We start from the raw sequence: 22,642 nt of genomic DNA, 5'->3' as shown, positions 1-22,642 counted from the left end.
GGCACTGCAAGTCAGCGTAGCAAACACAGATTCCCACTAATATTGGAACCGCTGCACTTCACTCCCGTGCAGGGCACCAAACATTACTGGTGGCTTTCAGCTTCAAATTGCTCCCTCAAGGCATCCCTAATCCTTGCAGCCCTGTGCTGGGCCCCTCTAATAGCCCTGCTCTCTGGCTGTTCAAATTCAGCCTCCAGGTGTTGAACCTCTGAGTTCCATGCCTGAGTGAATTTTTCACCCTTCCCTTCACAAATGTTACAGAGGGTACAGCACGCAGTTATAGCCGTGGGGATGTTGTCATTGGCCAGGTCAGCTTCCCATACAGAGAGCGCCAGCGGCCCTTTAAGCAGCCAAAAGCACACTCCACAGATATTCTGCACCAACTCAGCCTGTGGTTGAACCGCTCCTTGCTGCTGTCAAAGGCTCCCTGTGTAGAGTTTCACGAGCCATGGCATTAAAGGGTAAGCGGGGTCTCCAAGGATCACAATGGGCATTTCGACTTCCCCTACAGTGATCTTCTGGTCTGGGAAAAAAGTCCCTGCTTGCAGGTTCCTGAACAGGCCAGTGTTCTGAAAGATGCATGCATCATGTACCTTTCCGGGCCAGCCTGTGTTAATGTCAATGAAACGTCCACAGTGATCCACAAGTGCCTGGAGAACCACAGAGAAATACCCCTTCCAATTAACGTACTTGGAAGCTAAGTGGGCTGGTGCCAGAATTGGAATATGCATTCCATCTGTCGCCCTTCTGCAGTTAGAGAAACCCATTTGTGCAAAGCCAGCCACAATGTCATGCATGTTACCCAGAATCACGGTTCTTCTGAGCAGGATGCGATTAATGGCCCTGCAAACTTGCATCAACACAATTCCAGCCATAGACTTTCCCACTCCAAAATGGTTAGTGACCGATTGGTAGCTGTCTGGAGTTGCCAGCTTCCAGATTGCAATAGCCATCAGCTTCTCTCAATCTCAGGGCGGACACTGGCAGCTGGTTACTTCTGGCAGCGGGCAGTCCTCCACCCCTGCTGTGAACCCTCCCACCATGGTAATAGGTAACCGTTATGCTCTTCTTGATACAGGAGAGAAGGAATCACCCCCTACAGTAAAGGAGGAGCAGCCTCGTACCCCTAAGGCTGGGAGGTCTGCTGCCACCACTGAAAATAGGAAAGGTAGGGTAGTGGTGGTCGGAGACTCTCTGCTGAGGGGGACGGAGACACCCATCTGTCGCCCTGACATTTCATCTTGGGAGGTATGCTGCCTGCCGGGGGCCCGTATCCGAAATGTTACAGGGGTATTGTCGAGGATTATCCGGCCTTCTGACTACTACCCCATGCTACTCATCCATGCGGGCACAAATGATACTGCAAGGTGTGACGCTGAGAGGATAAAGAGTGACTACAGGGCTCTGGGAGTATGGGTGAAAGAGTTTGGAGTGCAGGTGGTATTCTCTTCGATTCTTCCTGTCAAAGGTAGGGGCCTGGACAGAGACAGATGCATCATGGAGGTGAATGCTTGGCTGCAAAGATGGTGTCGCCAAGAGGGCTTTGGCTTCCTCGACCACGGGAAGCTATTCGAGGAAGGACTGCTAGGCAGAGATGGCGTTCACCTTTCGAGGCGGGGAAAGACCCTATTTGCACGCAGACTGGCTAATCTAGTGAGGAGGGCTTTAAACTAGGTTCGATGGGGACAGGTGAGCAAAGCCCACAGGTAAGTGGGGAACATGAAGACGTGGGAGATGGGTCGGAAACAAGAGGGAGCGTGGGCTATAATGGCAGAGAGAAAGGAGGGTCAGGGCAAAACTGGGAGGCAAGATCAAACCAGTATCTTAGATGCCTATATACAAATGTGAGAAGTATGGGTAATAAGCAGGAAGAACTGGAAGTGCTAATAAATAAATACAACTATGACATTGTTGGCATCACTGAAACTTGGTGGGATAATACACGTGATTGGAATGTTGGTGTGGATGGGTATAGTTTGCTCAGGAAGGATAGACAGGGGAAAAAGGGAGGAGGTGTTGCCTTATATATTAAAAATGTACACACTTGGACTGAGGTGGAGATGGACATAGGAGACGGAAGTGTTGAGAGTCTCTGGGTTAGGATAAAAGGGGTAAAAAACAAGGGTGATGTCGTGCAAGGAGTCTACTACAGGCCACCTAATCAGGTGGAAGAGGTGGATGAGGCTTTTTGTAAACAACTAATAAAATCATCCAAAGCCCAAGATTTGGTGGTGATGGGGGACTTCAACTATCCAGATATATGTTGGGAAAATAACACCACGGGGCACAGACTATCCAATAAGTTCCTGGACTGCATTGCAGACAACTTTTTATTTCAGAAGGTTGAAAAAGCTACTGGGGGGAAGCTGTCCTAGACTTGATTTTAACAAATAGGGAGGAACTTGTTGAGAATTTGAAAGTAGAAGGAAGCTTGGGTGAAAGTGATCTTGAAATCATAGAGTTTGCGATTCTAAGGAAGGGTAGAAGGGAGTACAGCAAAATAGAGACAATGGATTTCAGGAAGGTGGATTTTGGTAAGCTCAGAGAGCTGATAGGTAAGATCCTATGGGAATCAAGACTGAGGGGAAAAACAACTGAGGAGAGTTGGCAGTTTTTCAAAGGGACACTATTAAGGGCCCAAAAGCAAGCTATTCTGATGGTAGGAAAGATAGAAAATGTGGTAAAAGACCACCTTGGCTTAACCATGAGATCTTGCATGACCTACAAAATAAAAAGGAGTCATATAAAAAATGGAAACTAGGTCAGATTACAAAGGATGAATATAGGCAAACAACACAGGAATGCACGGGCAAGATTAGAAAGGCAAAGGCACAAAATGAACTCAAACTAGCTATGGGAATAAAGAGAAACAAGAAGACTTTTTATCAATACATTAGAAGCAAGAGGAAGACCAAGGACAGGGTAGGCCCACTGCTCAGTGAGGAGGGAGAAACAGTAACAGGAAACTTGGAAATGGCAGAGATGCTTAATGACTTATTTGTTTCGGTCTTCACTGAGAAGTCTGAAGGAATGTCTAACATAGTGAATGCTTATGGGAAGGGGGTAGGTTTAGAAGATAAAATAAAAAAAGAACAAGTTAAAAATCACTTAGAAAAGTTAGCTGCCTGCAAGTCACCAGGGCCTGATGAAATGCATCCTAGAATACTCAAGGAGTTAATAGAGGAGGTATCTGAGCCTCTAGCTATTATCTTTGGAAAGTCATGTGAAAGGGGAGAGATTCCAGAAGACTGGAAAAGGGCAAATATAGTGCCCATCTATAAAAAGGGAAATAAAAACAACCCAGGAAACTACAGACCAGTTAGTTTAACTTCTGTGCCAGGGAAGATAATGGAGCAAGTAATTAAAGAAATCATCTGCAAACACTTGGAAGGTGGTAAGGTGACAGGGAATAGCCAGCATGGATTTGTAAAGAACAAATCATGTCAAACCTATCTGATAGCTTTCTTTAATAGGATAATGAGCCTTGTGGATAAGAGAAAAGCGGTGGATGTGGTATACCTAGACTTTATTAAGGCATTTGATACAGTCTTGCATGATATCCTTATCGATAAACTAGGCAAATACAATTTAGATGGAGCTACTATAAGGTGGGTGCATAACTGGCTGGATAACCGTACTCAGAGAGTAGTTATTAATGGTTCCTAATCCTGCTGGAAAGGTATAACAAGTGGGGTTCCGCAGGGGTCTGTTTTGGGACCGGCTCTGTTCAATATCTTCATCAACAACTTAGATGTTGGCATAGAAAGTATGCTTATTAAGTTTGCAGATGATACCAAGCTGGGAGGGATTGCAACTGCTTTGGAGGACAGGGTCAAAATTCAAAATGATCTGGACAAATTGGAGAAATGGTCTGAGGTAAACCGGATGAAGTTCAATAAAGACAAATGTAAAGTGCTCCACTTAGGAAGGAACAATCAGTTTCACACATACAGAAATGGGAAGAGACTGTCTAGGAAGGAGTATGGCAGAAAGAGATCTAGGGGTCATATTGAACCACAAGCTAAATATGAGTCAACAGTGTTATACTGTTGCAAAAAACGCACACGTGATTCTGGGATGCATTAACAGGTGTGTTGTAAACAAGACACAAGAAGTCATTCTTCCGCTTTACTCTGCGCTGGTTAGGCCTCAACTGGAGTATTGTGTCCAGTTCTGGGCACCGCATTTCAAGAAAGATGTGGAGAAATTGGAGAGGGTCCAGAGAAGAGCAACAAGAATGATTAAAGGTCTTGAGAACATGACCTATGAAGGAAGGCTGAAAGAATTGGGTTTATTTAGTTTGGAAAAGAGAAGACTGAGAGGGGACATAATAGCAGTTTTCAGGTATCTAAAAGGGTGTCATCAGGAGGAGGGAGAAAACTTGGTCACTTTAGCCTCTAATGATAGAAGCAGCAGCAATGGGCTTAAACTGCAGCAAGGGAGATTTAGGTTGGACATTAGGAAAAAGTTCCTAACTGTCAGGGTAGTTAAACACTGGAATAAATTGCCTAGGGAGGTTGTGGAATCTCCATCTCTGGAGATATTTAAGAGTAGGTTAGATGAATGTCTATCAGGGATGGTCTAGACAGTATTTGGTCCTGCCATAAGGGCAGGGGACTGGACTCAATGACCTTTCGAGATCCCTTCCAGTCCTAGAGTCTATAAGTCTATGAGTCTTGTCCTTGTGCCGTGGGGTGAGGAGGTGTCGGGGGGGTGAGCTTATCCCACAGTCCCATGAAAATGGCTTTTCTCATCTGAAGGTTCTGCAGCCACTGCTCGTCATTCCAGACTTGCATGACGATGTGATCCCACCACTCAGTGCTTGTTTCCCGAGCCCAAAAGCAGCTTTCCACAGTGGTCAGCATGTCCGTGAATGCCACAAGCAATCTCGTGTCATATATGTTACTCGAGTCGATATCATTGTCAGAGTCCTCACTGTCAGTTTGGATCTTAAGGAGTAACTCGACTGCCAAATGTGGCGTGCTGGTGAGACTCATCAGCATATTCCTCTGCAGTTCGGGCTCCATTCCCTAAGACTGAAAGAGAAGACAGAGCGCGCAGTACAAAAAACATTGAAAGATGGTGCCAAATGTGGATGGAAGCACAGGGATTGCTGGGATGCAAACCGATGCATCGTGAGGCATTGGGACAGGACCCAGAATGCCCCACACCCGTTGCCCCCTTCCCACAAGCCACAGCACCAGAATGGGAAGAGGTGCTCTGTGGGATAGCTGCCCATAATGCACCACTCACAATGCCACTGCAAGTGCTGCAAATGTGACCATGCCAGTGCACTTGCAGCTGACAGTGTGGACACACTGCAACGCTTTCCCTGCTGTGCTCTCCAAGGGCTGGTTTGACTCAAAGCGCTCTACATCTGCACGTGTAGCCATGCCCTATAAGTGAAATGTTTCTGTAGGAGTGGTAAGTTTGGAGGGGTGATCAGGCTGTGCATACGTGTTTTGTGATCTTGTATCTAGCAGGATCAAGAATTTGAGTCTCCAAGTGCAGTTCCACCTATGTATCAGTATTCAAACTTCATATGATTTGAGGAAATACTAACTTTCCATTTTCACCCTGAATGTATTCATGCCATTCTACAATATATAAAATTTCCCTAGAGATATTGTTACTACTTGACTTTACCAAGAAATGGGCTGTCTTCAGGGATGCCCAGAGTGGGGGGCAAGTGGGGCAATTTGCCCCGGGCCCCATAGGGGCTCTGCGAGCCCTGGCCCAGCGGCAGTCCGGGTCTTTGGCCAGCATTTCAGTGGCAGGGGGCCCTTCAGTGCTGCTGAAGACACGGAGCGACTGAAGGACCCCCTGCTGCCGAAATGCCGCCGAAGACCCGGACCACTGCCAGGTCGGTGAGTGCAAGTGCCACAGCTCCCCTGCTTTGCCCCAGGCCCCCTGAATCCTCTGGGCAGCCCTTGCTGTCTTTGGAATTATAAACTCCGAGTTCAAATCCTATCACTTCTTGGACCTGCATGGAGTGTGTGAGGTTTGTAATATTATGCAGCTGTGGATCATTGCGAACTGCTTCCTAATATTTGGCAGCTTGCTTTTTAATATTTCCAAACACTCCTGTTATCTCTTTTCAGCAGTATGATTCTAATCACTACAATAAATTCATGATTCTCTGTTAATCCAGCAAACCCTCAAAATTATCAGCGCATATAGTTATATTTGTGTTTTAGGAATGCACATTGAAGCACATTTTTCCACTTCTTAGAGACTTGAGTCTTTTAGATGTAAGATGCACATTACTAACTGGGAATGGTTTTTCAGCAAAGGCTTGTAAATACCTGTAAGTATTTAGGATTGTGCAGATGACATTTTCCTCAATGAACGTAAGAAGGAAAGCTGCAGGGTTTCAGCCAAATTCAGCAGGAAGAAGGAGAAAAGTATTTCCACATCTCTTCTGTATGTTATTAAAATGGAAAAATGAGATAATTCTGCAGTACATATGAAAACTAAATAGGAGGTCTATTCTCTGTATAACTTTAACCAATTTCAATGGCTGTTACATGCACATTGATGGGAGAAAAGACACCTAAAATAGACTGATATATGAATGATGTTGTACATTTAATACTAAAGGAAATGCTTATTTTACTTAGGACAGTCACTTTTTATTCCAGATATATACATGCATTCTTTTTACAGCAATTCTTCCAATTGTCAGAATGACCTGATACATTTGTTCTTTGATGTCAATTTGAGTTGCATTACTGTGGAATCATTGCTACAGAAATTCCAACCCGTTTTTTAAATGTATTGCGTTCACTCATTTTCTTCAGAGAAGCAGGGTTTGATTTCTCATAGTCAAATGGAGAAAATCTCTAAATCTACGGCAGTGTGTGTGGCAAAAGTACCCAGAAAGCTAGATCAGAGACAATATGGGAAAAAAGTGATTAAAACTCCAACAAACAAAATTTATCTCTTGATAATACGTGCTTCATTGTAATTGAAACCAGTGCTAAGTTAGATTAATACCAAAATATTAAAGTGTGCCAAACCTGTTTTCTTTAGGCTTTGCCATAATTGGATTCTGGTGCGGATGATAGTTTAAGTAGATAAAGTTCTTTGATTAAGGAACTTGATTATTCATAGGGCAGGAGCATCCTGCTAAGGTATACAGTGCTAAGCTTTTTTTTTTTTTTTTTTTTTAAATCACTCATCCCCCCTTCCTTGCCCTTATGATCCATGTTTATGTATCTAAAGTCCGTATCTTGCCTACAGTAAATCTTTCTCTTGCTCAGAACGAAACTATTTCACTATGTAAGCCAGGCATATTGACAACAGATTTAACCCAGCCAACTCAGCTTTCTTCAATCACAAGAGAGCTGGGTTGGTTTCAGGTTTCTGGGATACAGGCTCAAAAAATCTGCATTCCCCAAGTAGAATCCATTTGTTTTCCTTTTTTACACACCTAGAGGGAGGTCAAAAAGAAAAAAATATTTTAGCTGCTTAGAACAAGATGAATTATGGGATTATTTGTAATCCAGAGTGAAAATTCAGTTACAACAAATAAGGTAGCACCAAAAATAAGATCCATTAACTCCTGAGAGTCAAAAGCATATTTTATATTGCTCCTTTAGATTTATTCTGTGTCTTTTTTCTATTCAGGTTTATGTCAATCACTGCATAGCTCATAATACCCCTCATATCTTTGTAGAAATCCCTATTTTTGGAAGGTATAAGAAAAATAGCTATTTATGTATCCTGTCTGTTGTATTTCTTATATTGTTGTAATTTACAAAATGGAGTGAAGTCTAGACTTTTGTTGTGATATTAAGAATAAATCAAGTTCGACTCAATACTAGGGTCCCCAGATTCTCTGTGGAGTTCAACCAAACAATGGTAGGGACAATTTGTCACTGACATCTCTGATTGTTTGATTTTCTGGAGGTTTGACTGGTGATATTTAGGTTTTCACTACCATGTACACTACAGCTTTAAAAAAATGCATAGATGTATGCAGGGGGTGAGAGCGTTCATGGAAACAATCCTTTGAACATAATAATAATAAAAGTGAAATCCCTGGGTAATAAAAATTGCGTTAATGAACAATGAAACTGTGGAGGATAATAAAAAATTGCTTTAATGAATAATGCAACTTTTTTTTTCTCCCTCCCCAAACTGTTGCCGGAAATAAATTCCAGACTAGGAGCTGCTTTCTACACAGATCATAAATACTCAGTATTTTCTTCAGGGACTGGCCTAAACACTGAACCAAGCTCCAAAAGAAGACACTGGAAAGGTGAATTGGTAATTGTTTATAGAAATACATAGATTTCTGCCCCCCTGTAGCTTGACCATCTACTCAGAGGTTAGAGTATTTGGAATATACCCTGTCTACCTGCCATGGCCCATAGTATGCCTAAAACGAATGCAAAATATTCCCAGGTCTGGTTAGGTTGTCTAGTGACAGTAAAATAAGGATCAGGATTCAAACTGTGAATATGGTCACATGCCTCATAGGCCAGCAGGAGCTGGGGACCCAGCAAAGGTGGTGTGCACTGGCCACAGAGGTTGGAATGGCTTGCACTGTTCTAGAGTGAACTAGTTGTGGGGATAGGATTAAGATGAAGCTGAGACCAATCCACCTCAAATGGTTGGAAAGTGGGTGAGCTGCAGGCCTTCAGCAGTGGATGTGGAAGATCTCACAGGACTTCTGTTTAAAAGAAAAAAAATAAATATTATTTGATCCAACTAACTTTGGAATGGAAAAGTCCTTCCAATTTTAAGTGTCCTGACCTTAATGGAACCTTAGTGGAAAGGATTATAAAGCCTTTCACTTCTGTATTGCTGGATCAAATCCAATGCAAGTAGGTTGTGACCAGAAGCTGACATCACCAGATGACTATTAAGGAGCCAGTGTGAGATGAAGTACAGTAATTTCAGTACAGTTCTCAGTGAGTAAATGTCCACATCACAAAAACTACCATAAGTGACATCTTTGTTTGTTCGCAGCTTCAGCAGAGAGGCCCAGTCCTGCAATTTTAGCCCTGTGGCCTACAATGGAAGTTTTACCTGGATAAGTGAAATAAAAACAGGACCTTAGGTAATAATTTTTTTAAAAATAAGTCTGGGTCGGCTTTAGGAACTGCAGGGCCCAATTCGTCGGCGGTCCGGGTCTTCAGTGGCACTTTGGAAGTGGGTCCTTCACTTGCTCTGGGTCTTCTGCGGCACTGAAGGACCCACCGCCAAAATGCTGCCGAATACCCGGGCCGCTGCTGGATGAGTAAAAAATAAAAAGTTAGGTGCTTTTCCTTAGGGCACGAGGCCCTCTTAGGCGTGGAGCCTGATTCGGGATAATCGGGGGAATCAGCCTAAAGCCGGCCCTGAAATAAATAATGCCTTTTGTTGTTGTTTGTATTTGTATAGCTGAATAAACTACACATCTAGAAGGAGAAAATGTTCTTTTCCCATCTTTTCCTTGTTTAACTTTGTTGAAAGATAGAATAAATTATTTCTTAAGAATTTATTCTATCTACCCCCTATCTACCCCCTCTCAGGCTGGAGCTTTTATAAATCAAAGATAATAAAGAATATTATAATAACTGAAATAAAATCTGAAAATATAAATGTGGCCATGTATGTACATTCTACTACTTCATTGTATTCATTTGTGTTTCTAATAGTATTAGTCCTGTAAATTTTGTGTTCTAATATGAATTATTTATCAAAATACTTTTGCACCAAAGGAAATGTATTAAAATATAGTGAATCTTCTCCTGAAATGAATGCCCATTTAAAGAATAATACAGTTAAATTAATATATTTTTAGGTAACTGATGTGTGTATTTGACAGGTATCTACTTTATGAGCAGAGAATAGCAGGAGGAAAATGAAGTATAACTGAGACGAACACAAAAAACACTAATGGCTATAGATTCCATGCCATCAGAAAAAAAACATAGGGAGCAGTTTTCCACAGGAACATCTTGACAGCAGTGGCCAGTAATGAAATCGGAATACAGCAAGGTAAGAGCTATTAAAAGAGCAAATTTAGGCCCCAAAGAGCCCCCAGAGAAATCACTAGGGCTTTGTGAGTGGACGGGGATCCACCTGGCTGGAACTCAAGGCAGGCTCAGGGCTAAGGTTGTAGTGCTTTTAAGCAGTAAGTCTGGTATTTGAGTAGTACAATTCTCACCAGCAAAGCTTGGTACAGTTTTGAAGATGGCTGAATATGTGTGACAAAACTGACGTGCAGAGAGAAGTGATCTGGGACCGCTGCTAGGGGAAAGGGGGTTTGGGCTGAGGTGTGTGTACTGGGACCCCACTGGTACTGGGGGAAGGGGAGGCTGGGCTGTGGCGTGTGGCCCGGGACCCCCGCTGGTACTGGAGGAGGGAGGGTTGGCAGGGGCTCCCTACCTGGTTCCGTGTCCCTGCAGCTCCTAGGCGGCGGAGGCAGGGGCCAGGGCAGGAGCTCCTTCTCTGCTCCCACCACAAGCGCTGGCTGCCACAGCTCCCGTTTGCTGGGAATCGCACACAATGGGAGCTGCGGGGGCGGGACCTGTGGGCGTGGAGACGACCTCCCAACTCCTCCACCATCTAGGAGTTGCAGGGGGGGCCCCTACCCCAGGTAAGCGCCCTACCGCACCCCCAAAACTCCTGCCCCTAGCCCTGGGACCCTTCCCATACACCTAAACTGTTGCTGAGGTCACGGAAAGTCATGGAATCCATGACTTCCATGACCTCGGTGACAAACTTGAAGCCTTAACTATCAGCCATCTTTATTCTCAAGCAGAACATCCCCAGGCCCTCAAACTTCAGCTAGGTGCTCTGGTCCAAAACAGGCAAAATTATAAATAAGCATTTGTGTTAGCAAATATACAATTGATAAAAATATATAGGGCCAAATCCACCATCCCTGTAAGGGGTGTGACAATTGACTTAGTACAGTTCCACTGGCTTATGCTAGTGGTGGTTTTGGCCTGTACGGAGTACATTAACTTAAGCACATTTAAACACATTTATTAGAGTTTATTGGTAAAGTTATCAACACTGAAACCTTACTGTTTTCTTCAAATGTATTGCTATTTTTATCAGTTTACAAATACTTAAAATACTTACTTTCAAATTTAAGAAAGCAATGTTCATTGACATTCTCACAGACTGATACAAGGGAAAAGTAAAATATAGTGGTTAGACTATACAATATGGAAGAATCCTGTGCTCCATTTCAGGAAGAAGGACAAGAGAATCTATCTTGCATCAGGAATTTATGCCTTTTACTATGCAGTCCCAAACTGCAGTGGCCTTAAGGCTAGTCATACTGTGTTGCTAAATCGTGTCAGATTTGCAGCCCACTGTCATCTGTCGATCTCTTTCCCCCTCTGATAGAATGTGTTTCCAATCATTTCCTCCCATTTTATGTTAAGTTTGTTTTTTTCCCAAACTGAATCTAATTGTTATTTTTAGCACCAGGTTTTTCATAATTCTAGTTCCAATGGAATTCCACTTGTAGATCTAATTATTAGGGTTGGTCAAACATTTTCCATTGAAATAATGTTTATTGACAGGCTTTTGGATTAATTTGTTTATTGGTAAAAAAAACTGAATACTCCAAAACCAGAGTGTTTTGATTTGGATATACCATTATGGTGCCTCATCTGAGCTATAGTTCAATTGCTTCATTTGCCCTGTCTCTGTGGGCTTGGCTTCCCAGCTGGACTTCGTCTTCCATAATGCTCTGCAGCAATGAGACTCCTATGACACAGAGTGGTGAGAATGCACCATGGGAGATACAGTCCGCCCAGAAGCCTGTTCTACAGACAAGAATGGGAGTAGGAGGCACCTGAACTACAACTTCAGAAGACATCATGGCAACATTTCCAAATAAGATGTTTCAGTTCTTGGCTTAAAAATTTTGGATTTTGATTTTTCACTGAAAATAGAAATTATCCATGGGGGGTAGGGAGGGGAACAAACATCTGCTGGCCAGCTTTACTAATTATATTACTTCTCTGTCCTGACTGGTGTTTGCAATACCCTCTAGTTGAGCATCCACTGCAAATTTCACAAAGGCACAATTTATTGCCTCTTCCATCTAGTTAATTAACATGTTAAAAATTGACTGGATCTATTGCTAACCTCTAGACATGTCCTCCAGTTTGATACAGTGCCATTTACCACAGCCTTTGTTGGGAGTTTTTGCTCTTATGTAAGCCATGTGACAGTTTTCACTATCCAAGCCATTATGAACTTTATTGAAAAAATAAGTTCTGTGAAAAACTGTATCAAATGCTTTAGTAAAACCCAGATATTCCCCCCTCCCCCACCCGGGTTCCCTTCATCTACCGTAGGCCAGATTGTGTCCCCCTAATTTATACTGATGTCACTGGGGCTACTCATTAAAATATGGGTCTAAGTTTGCTGCCTTGCCATGTATAGTGGAATGGGACAGTCACCTCTCTGGCACCATATCCCCTTTCCCCCAAACTACACAGTGGGTTTCTTCAAGGCCTGGTCTCTGTGAGTAATTGAGGTGGGTTATGTAGTGGGCATTAGGGAATGGATCATGGCAAGGAATGACATGCATCATCTCCCTGAACCCATCCCTTCAGGGAATGCGGCTGAGTCTGTATCAGCTCCGCAATGGAGCGTTCTTTGAGTTGTAATCTTTTTTTAATTGGGATTCCTCAGGGCAGTTTCTGTTGAAAAAAGTGACCAAGGGAAAAGATTCAGGACTTCAGCAGTTAAGCTGGTGGCAGAGGACCTTCATAGAGCATGGCGGAGCTTCATGTTCTGAAGGCCAATCCTCAACTTTCTTCAATGGCAACAACTCTTATAGAGCTTCCTGGCCCCTTTCTTATCTCCCCTAGATTTTCTGTCCTGAACTCCAATGTCCTTCTCCTGCTGTGTTTTTTGATCCATCTTGCTGAATTCAAGGATTTCATGATACAGTAACTCCTTGCTTAAGGTTGTAGTCATGTTCCTGAAAAATGTGACTTTAAGCGAAACGATGTTAAGCGAATTTAAACAAACAATTCAATACTGTACACAGCAATGATGATTGTGAAACTTGGTTGAGGTCATGAAGTCAGAGGTTGGAAGAGGGTGGGATATTTCCCAGAGAATGCCCTACTGCTAAATGATGAACTAGCACTTGGCTGAGCTGTCAAGGGTTAACTCGTTGTTAATGTAGCCTCACACTCTACAAGGCAGCAGGAATGGAGGGAGGGGAGACAGCATGTCAGACAAAGACAGAGACACACACCCTGTGTGTGTGTGTGTGTGTGTGTGTGTGTGTATGAGAGAGAAATGTGCATTTCCCCTTTAAATAGCTGACCCCACTCTTAAGTACATTGCCTTGTTAAGTTAATCAGCAAGCTGTGACGCAGCTACTGCCAGGAAGCTCCCTCCATCCTGAGCCCTGTTGTGTGTCCCCTCTGCTCTATAGAAGATGGTGTAGGTGGAGTGCAGGAGCAGAGGGGAGGGGGACAGCCTGACATTAGCCACTCACCCCCCCAGCAAGCAGGAGGTTTGGGGAGCAGCTCCAAGGCAGAGGGCAGGAGCAGCACATGGCAGTGGGGGGACGGACAGCTGAACTGCCGGCAACTGGTAGCCTGCTGGGTGACTGCTGCACAGGGAACTTAGGGGAGTGGGGAGCGGGGAGCTGATAGGGAGGCTGGCAGTCCACTCTGGTTCCAAGCCCCCACCTGCTAGCTGCAACAGACTGCTCTTTCTGCAAGCAGTGGACAAAGCAGACAGCTGTCAAACAATGTTATAAGGGAGCATTGCACAACTTCAAACGAGCATGTTCCCTAATTGATCAACAATGTAACAACGAAACAACGTTAACTGGAATGACTTTAAGTGAGGAGTTACTGGAAATAACTTGCCTACTAGTTTAACATTTTCCATTAGTTCCTTCCTGTTGGTAATATACAGATCTGTAATGGCTTCTCCTTTAGTCTGGAGTCTTTACGTGCTGTATCATAAAATTGTCTTGTATGTATCTTAGGAATCTCTTTAATGTTTTTATTACTCAACTATCTGAACAGTACATTGAGTACAGTCAGTATTCTGTCACTTTAGCTTGGGAGTTGGCCCAGGAGTTTTTTGCTCTTGCCTTTTCCCTGGCTTGGTGAAATGTATCAGAAGCCTGCAACAATTTCTTTGCTTTTCTATTCCTTATGTCCTTCAGATATGATTTCAGTACTACTATACTATACTAGAGACTGGTTGTAATTAAGGGTCTTTTGAAAAATAGTCTTCCACTGCCATTGTACTGTAGAACCATTCCAGTTCAGCTATTGAATGAAATTTTCCCACTGAATTTATGTCATATCTACAGATTCTGTGTGTACAATTCAGTGGACGTGTTATGATATTCTTGCAATGTGCTATTGATGCTTGAGCACAGATATGAATAATGTTGTGAAGCGTTATGTAACTCAGCCCTTTTATATTAGAAAAAGTTGCAAAAGGCATCACTCCAGATCCAAGGCTTGCACATTTTAATTTTTTTTACAAAGCACATTTTGTTTTATTTAGAGCATGCCAAAAAAGCATCTGAATCCACTAACCCCTGATACTTATTGATTTATCTGTATATAAATCACAGCATAATTTACATCAGTTTTTAGAGAGAAATTTGCATTTAGACTGACAATTTTACACCATGCTTCAGTCAAGTGTGTCTTAAAAGGTGAAATTATGAAGTGTTTTAAACTGAAATTAGTGATTATTTATAATACCTTAGCAAGCTTAATAAATATTTACTCAAGGAAAATACATACAGTATAGATTTTAACAAAAGAATGTTCAAAACAGCATTAGAAATGCCTATTAAAATGTCTCTCTCCATTCAACAACAGGGGCTGCTTCTCACAGGGTGTGAAATTCACCCCTGTGTGGGGCCAGCCTGAGGCCCAGACACCACAGGTTGAAGTGGATACGTGTGCTGGCCTTCTGTGTCAGAGCAAATATCACCAAATTAAGGTCTGCCCTGTGAATAAAACATCCCAGCAAGGACCCTATGTGAGGATGTAGAAATAGGGGTGAAAGATTCTTCATGCTATTTGAAAGCACTGGCTGTTCCAGAGTCATATGGTAAGGAAAGTTCTGTTATTTTTTAAAAAATGTTTAATTTAACATTTGGTTAAACACCTGTTACATGAATCAATGTTTCAGAAAACATACAGACCTTGTAGCTCGGCAACGTTCAGATTTCCATTGCTTCCTAATGAGAAAGGATCAAAGAGTCATAGCAGTTAGAGGAAAAAAGACCTGATAATCATAGTCTATTCTTTGGTATGGGCAGGCAATCATTTTTCTGAAAAGCTGGTTTAAATTGTTTTGACAAATCTGTGATAAACCAAATATTAAATGAAACTTTAAAAAAAAATTGCAGAACTTCCCTTACCATACGATTCTGGAACAGCCAGTGCTTTTGAATAGCTGTTTCTTCCCTTCCCTCATCCCTTGTGAGCTATATTCAGCTCTTAGTTATGGCAGTTTCTCCTGAGGACTGTGGGATCATATTGATGTAAACTCTGTGTAGGGGAGAGGGCCACAGTGGTGAAAGATGCCCTCAAATTCACATGGTTCGTGGCTGGAGCTGGCCGGAGCAGCTTCAGAAGTAGAAAGTCAGCAAGGAGGCTCATTTAAGGTACCTGTAGGATCTGCTAATTCTGACAACCCAACCACAACTTAAAGTAGACTTTTCCTGACATGACCTCTGAGAATGACAGCATTGTAAATACCACCCCCCTTTGCTGGGGTACGCCCCTTGCACCCTTGGCAGTGAATTTAGCCCAGTGATTGCAAACTGCAGTAATATCTGTTTACTTGTAACAGGAGATTACTGCAGTATCTCCAAAACCAGTGAGTGGAAAGTGTGGGCAAATGTTGACTTTCTATTTGCAAAGTGTACAGTGATTGGAATATCATTCATGTTGAACTGAAATCTGAGCCATCTTAAAAAGGCCAGGAAGCTCACAGACCTGGGTGGGCTCTTGAGTCAAAGACACCTTTGTCTGGTCATTGTGGCTTATGTTGACCTCCTGACTGAGAAGGTCGCAGTGGCACTGTAATTTCGCTGCTGGCTACCAGCCTGCTGCTTCAGGGGTGCTGTGGCAATGCTGATCAGTTGCTCTGTCCTGTGGCAACAGGTGGATAAGGAAGCACATCCAAAAAGCTGCAGCATGCTGGAGGCAGCCAGTGCCCCATATGGAGACTCTCAGGATTAGCTCTGTTCCCCCTGGCGACTGGAAGGAGGCCCCATGTGAAGAACTTAAGCTGGTGGGGGAGGTAGATACGCTGGAGGGTAGGGATTATTTAGCCTAACCAAACAAAGGCTTGGGGGAAGCTATGATTGCTCTCTATAAATACATCACAGGGATAAATACCAGGGAGGGTGAGAAGTTATTTAAATTAAGCACCGATGTCGACACAAGAATAAATGGATATAAACTGGCCATCAACAAGTGTAGGCTTGAAATTGAATGAAGGTTTCTAACCATCGGAGGAGTAAAGTTCTGGAACAGACTTCCAAGGGGAGGAGTGGGAGCAAAAAACCTAACTGGCTTCAAGACTGAGCTTGATAAGTTTATGGAGGGGATGGTAATGATGAAACTGCCTACAATGGCATGTAGCTGATCTGCATCTGATAGTAGCAAATATCTCCAGTGGCTGGTAATGGGACATTAGATGGGGAGGGCTCTGAGTTATTACAGCAAATTCTTTCCCAGCTGTCTGGTTGATGGGTCTTGCCCACATGCTCAGGGTCTAACTAATGGCCATATTTGGGGTCAGGAAGGACTTTTAACATATATCAGATTGGTAGAGACCCTGGGGGTTTTTCACCAGTACAGGAAACAGGTCATTTGCAGGTTTAAACTACTATAAATGGTGGATTTTGTGTAACTTGAACTCTTTAATTCATGATTTAAGAACTTCAGTAACTCAGCCAGGGGCTAGGGATCTATTACAGGAGTCTGTGGGTGAGATTCCGTGACCTGCAATGTGCAGGAGGTCAGACTAGATCATCATGATGGTCTCTTCTGACCTTAAAGTCTATGAGTCCATTATCATCCTAAGATTTAATTAAACCAACAGATTGGAGAGTTTCAAATTTGATTCAGGATTATAGAATGTATGCTTGTAAGTATATTCCAAACTGTTGCCAAGATAAGAGTTGAATTAAAAAGGGATAGATGTATTTTTTTTTAACTTGTATTCGTGTCCTATATTGGCAGTTTAATTTATAGCTAAAAAAATCCAAAACTGATTACAAATTTATCTTTACATTTACAAATTTTTTGAGATTAAACCATAACACTTTCAGAATACAGACATTTACCTTTTTAATAGGTCCATAGAAGATGGCATTGAGATCTGCCGAACCCATGTGGTGCTGGAGTGTCAGCTGTCGACCACTGTGTTTGGCTAAATAAAATCTAAGAGACAATTAAAATGAAAATTTACATATTTATACAGCACATTTTACGCAGATGATCCAAAAGCACTTTACATACATAGATAATTTTGAACTCTTCAGGATGGACTGTACTAAGTGTAATGTGTAACAATTACTTAAAAAAAAAAAAAAAAGTTAAATTGAGGTTAAGGTCACATCTGAAACAAAAAACCAAGCAGTGAGTAGTTGGTTTTCTAGTTTGCCCCCAAAAGAACAAAGCAGCTCTCTAATATGCCTTTAATACTCACAAAAGTATATTTACTGTACCCATTGTTTTAAAAATACAAGGCCTGATTTAATACATACCTTCTAAATACTTCAAAAGCATGTCTGGGGGCTGGAGGGATGTTGCACTTTGGTGTGGCTGACTAGTAGGCCGGTAGCTTGTTGTAAGAACCTGCACTGTGAGATCAACACCACCTAATGAGACCTACAGCAACACTGGAAGAAGACATCCACCGTTTTAAAACAGGACAGTGTTCTCCACTTCTCCTATGTTATTATTACACTTTCTATTTGGCATTGGTGAGGCCTCATCTGGAGTACTGTGTCCAGTTTTGGGCCCCACACTACAGGAAGAATGTGGAAAAATTGGAAAGAGTCCAGCGAAGAGCAACAAAAATGATTAGGGGGCTGGGGCACATGACTGATGACAAGAGGCTGAGGGAACTGGGGTTATTTAGTCTGCAGAAGAGAAGGGTGAGGGGGGATTTGATAGCAGCCTTCAACTACCTGAAGGGGGTTCCAAAAAGGATGGAGCTAGGCTGTTCTCAGTGATGGCAGATGACAGAACAAGAAGTAATGGTCTCAAGTTGCAGTGGGGGAGGTCTAGGTTGGATATTAGGAAACACTATTTTACCAGGAGGGTGGTGAAGCATTGGAATAGGTTACCTAGGCCATGGCTACACTGGCGCTTTACAGCGCTGCAACTTTCGCTCTCAGGGGTGTGAAAAAAACACCCCCCTGAGTGCTGCAAGATACAGCGCTGTAAAGCCTCAGTGCAATCAGTGCCGCAGCACTGGGAGCGCGGCTCCCAGCGCTGCATGCTACACCCGTAAGGGATGTGGTTTACGTGCAGCGCTGGGAGAGCTTTTCTCCCAGCGCTGGCGCTCCGACCACACTCACACTTCAAAGCGCTGCCGCGGCAGCGCTTTGAAATGTCAAGTGTAGCCATACCCCTAGAGAGGTGGTGGAATCTCCATCCTTAGAGGTTTTTAAGGCCCGGCTTGACAAAACCCTGGCTGGGATGATTTAGCTGGTGTTGGTCTTGCTTTGAGTGGGGGATTGGACTAGATGATCTCCTGAGGTCTCTTCCAACCCTGATATTCTATGATTCTATTCCTTGCCCTTCTGTAACCACAGAGTGGCAGGAGGCAGAGTCCAAAAACAACTTCTCCCTGCCTGCACTCTTTTAGCATGTATAGCTGTGGGGTAATGGGAACAGGCAGGCGCAAAGCTGTGATGATCTGTGTGAGGGAGATGCTGCAATGTGATACACAGAGATGGGAGAGGGAAGACAGAGACAGAAAATCAGGAGGGTCCTGGGACTGGGAGATCCTCTAAAAAGAAAGCGATTATGAGAAGATGTGGGAAGTGTGGAAAGGATTAGCAGCAAATTAAGGAGAACAAATGTAAAATATATCAGGGATGATGTACACACACAGCTGGTTGTAAAGAGAGAGATTTCCTGAGTGCATCTTCGGCATGTGCTTTCAAAAGCATGCCTTGTAATTCAGCCTCCGTTCGAAGCTGTGAAGTGCCATGCAAGCCTATTCCCTGTAGGAATTTTCTCCTGTTTTTGTTAATGAAAGTGAATGTGTGTGGGTCATTCAGTGGTGCTAAATCTTCTGTTGGGGGTCTCTGAGGGCCTGGGAATTTATGTGGGGGAAGAGTGTCCAGACTACCTCACAGGCATGTACAGGTGCTCCCCAGTGATGTTTTCCAGGTGATTTCCTTGTGGCTGTACCAGCAGGAGTGACTGAGCAGCTCAGGAGTCAACAGAAGAAGAGAGTGAAGCTGAATGTATATTAGCAGAGCACACAGTGGAGAGCAGACTTGCCTTGTATGAAAAAGATGAATGGTCAGAAACTGCAGAACACACTGTGTGATTTTGACACGTTCGGCAGTTTTGTCCGCAGGATGTAACCCATGTGAAATCTATTCCTCAGAATTGTTTCCATGATGCATGTGCATCAATTATCAGCGGAGGTAAAAGACCAGATAAAAAGAAAGCATTGCCAGTTAGATTTTTATTATTGCATTTAAAATTTCATAGCAGAAGAACTCCTCTGAGACCAGTGGGATCCCTGAGCAACAGTAAACAATTACAGCTTGATGGAGTGCCTTCTTGCCATGCAAGGAATCCTGATCTCTACAGTAATGTCTTCAAATGAGGGAGACAACCTTCACAGCTTGTGTGATTAGATGAGGGCCCCTTGCATGAATATTATTTTTCTATTGTTCTCTTTCCTCCCCTCATTTTAAACCTGTTACACAGTATGTGGACAACATATGGTATAGACCAGAACTTGCAGAGACCAAAAAGGGGGAAAAGAAATTTGCAAATGAGAGGGAAACATATTGTTTGGTAAAATGTCTGGTGAGCACTGAATTTTTGCTGCTAGAATAGGGAATAGGGAGCGCTGCCTATAGGGTAATCTACTCCCAGCTAATCCCATGCATTTTCATGCCATAAAAAGGGAGTATAGGGAATGAGTGAGGCTGGGGCCACACTGAACAGTTTTACTCACAGGCCTCTGGTGCTACTTCCACTTCATATCCGAAATGCCATTGCACTGCACTTCCTGTTAAGTGCAGCATAATCTTTTGCAGGATGTGGCCCAAGATATTCAATAGAGGGAACAGAGTATCTGAGAGCAGGTATGGTAAAAGGCATTAAAGCTTATTTGTTCCCACCTGTGAAGCCAGAACCCTCTCAGACAAAAAATGTGCTTTAACAGAATTAACTTTAAAAAAGTGTCAGACGAAATTGTTCTTTGAATGCATTATAGGAACTGACTATTGTGGAGTGAGAATAGACAGTCAGGTGTTGATAGCATGTAGGAAGAAAGAGTGGTTATTAATCAGTGGGAAGAAACACTGAATGTGGTGTGGGAGTAGGGCAGATGGGAGTGAATATACAGGCTCTTATCAAAATTATTCACCTTCTGAATCAGCTTCATATAAACCTACTTTTAGAGCCTGCAGCACAGAGTAGCCTCTCCCTCCACGGTCTGACAATGTTGCCAGGATGAGTACGGCATTCAGAGAGGTGTTGAGTCAGCTCTAAGCACAATAGTAATTCATGATGTACTGCTAGTGCTTTTATCACTGTTTCAACCAAATAGACTGACTATAGTACACTGGTGGGAAGCAAAGCCATTAATTCAAGTGCTCTGTGGGATGGAGAAGTAGTAAGAGGTTGTTAAGGTAGTTAGAAGAAGTGTTTGTGCATCTCTGTTTTGGGGGCTATTTTCCATATCCACCTCCTCATAAAGCCAACTGCCTTGTTGCCATGAGTCCAGGTGTATAAGGCTCAGTGGGAACCATAAAAACCTCTACTACTGACCTATCCTGGCTTTCCTATACTGAAAAATCCCCACCATTGCCTTGGGCTTGGGGCACGTGCTGTGTATCTCAACTGGAAAAATTCAGCAGCTCCCTTTCCCAATGGAATTACAAAGCTTCCATTTCTAGCCTTGGAAGCTTTTATACATTTACACACACACACACACACACACACACACACACACACACACACACACACACACACACGAAACATTGCAGAGTCATGTGATAAGTTATCCTGCAGCTTTGACCACCTTACTGGCAGCCCCTGCCCTGCTCACTAATCCATCCCCTCGGGACTTATTTGTACATTCAAACTCTTGCCTCAGCATCTTCAAATAAGTGTCAGGTTAAACAGAGAAATGTCTCCTCCTCCCCACAAATGTGGAATTTCCCCCTTCACCACTCAGTTACCCCAGCTAATGTGTATATGTGATGAAATAAGTGGGCCCAGAGAATCAAAGGTATTAACCTGATTGTGTTGTTGTACATCATTAAGCAGTTAAATGTGGTTCAGGGATTTGAATACAGACTTTGTTTTCCTCAGGAACATCCAGAACTCAACACATCAGTGAGGCTGCGTGATTATCATTGGCAGACAAGCAATGATCTCCAGATAAAGGGGTGTCTCAAATCCAGCAAGGGAAAAGATGTTAATAAACATGTTGGGCCCAAGACCTCCTTGTTAAAATGACACTACCCAAGCCCCACAACAAGCGAAATTCATTCCTGGGCAGTAAGACCTTTTTCTGTACATAAAAATGTCATGCTTTAAAGCCTATTGTCTCACAGTCTCTGTTATATGGCATCCTCAAGCCTGGCCCATTCAGCCACGCAGCCTTTCAGAAAAATGTGCCAATTATAGGTGCTTGGCTATGTTGTAAAATAAGGTGACTCCTATACCTTTGCAAAACACTTCCATGCTCTCAGCTGAATGAGTACTATGTGATTGCAAAGCACCAGTAACTACAAACAGCACCCAAGACGTAGTCCTCTGTTCTAAATACTTGCACGCATTCTCCCTCTAGAGCCAAGAACAGAACCCAGGAACCTTGATTCTCAGCACTCCACTACTGTCTACCACAGGGCTAGGCAATCTATGGCGTACGTGCTAAAGGTGGCATGCGAGCTGATTTTCAGTGGCACTCACACTGCCCAGGTCCTGGCCACCGGTCTGGGGGGCTCTGCATTTTAATTTAATTTTAAATGAAGCTTCTTAAACATTTAAAAAATCTTATTTACTTTACATACAACAATAGTTTAGTTATATATTATAGACATATAAAGAGATCTTCAAAAAATGTTAAAATGTATTACTGGCATGTGAAACCTTAAATTAGAGTGAATAAATGAAGACTAGCATGGAGCTGTTCCTCCCATCCCCAGCCAAATTATGGCTGGACGCGCTGCAGTGGAGCAAGAAAGGGGAAAAACTTCTCGCTCCTTCTGTCTTCCCTTGTACCTGCGAGGGCCGGCCACAATAAGCCTCTGATATATTAGTAAGAAATAGGCACCTTTTTAGTTAATAAAAAGCACAGATGTAAACAACTCAATGTGATCTTAACTTAATGAAGCATATTTTCTGGGCTTCTCACAAATCCATTAACACTCTCTTCTTGCGTATGCGCTAGTTCTGAACAG

The 22,642-nt window shown here is 43.0% G+C and overlaps 1 long non-coding RNA gene across 1 annotated transcript; it reads left to right on the top strand.

The window, feature by feature from the left end:
- Nucleotides 1-5,340: 5,340 nt before the first annotated feature.
- On the top strand, nt 5,341-21,729 carry LOC127056398 (uncharacterized). Its single transcript, XR_007775798.1, has 4 exons — nt 5,341-5,424; nt 8,166-8,263; nt 9,818-9,990; nt 21,549-21,729. It is a non-coding gene; the product is annotated as an uncharacterized LOC127056398 (long non-coding RNA).
- Nucleotides 21,730-22,642: the final 913 nt, after the last annotated feature.

Source organism: Gopherus flavomarginatus, chromosome 8 (genome assembly GCF_025201925.1).
Source record: "Gopherus flavomarginatus isolate rGopFla2 chromosome 8, rGopFla2.mat.asm, whole genome shotgun sequence".
In the NCBI taxonomy this organism is placed as follows: domain Eukaryota; kingdom Metazoa; phylum Chordata; order Testudines; family Testudinidae; genus Gopherus; species Gopherus flavomarginatus.
Note: the sequence above shows the minus strand (reverse complement) of the source record. Positions and strands in the feature narration are given on the sequence as shown.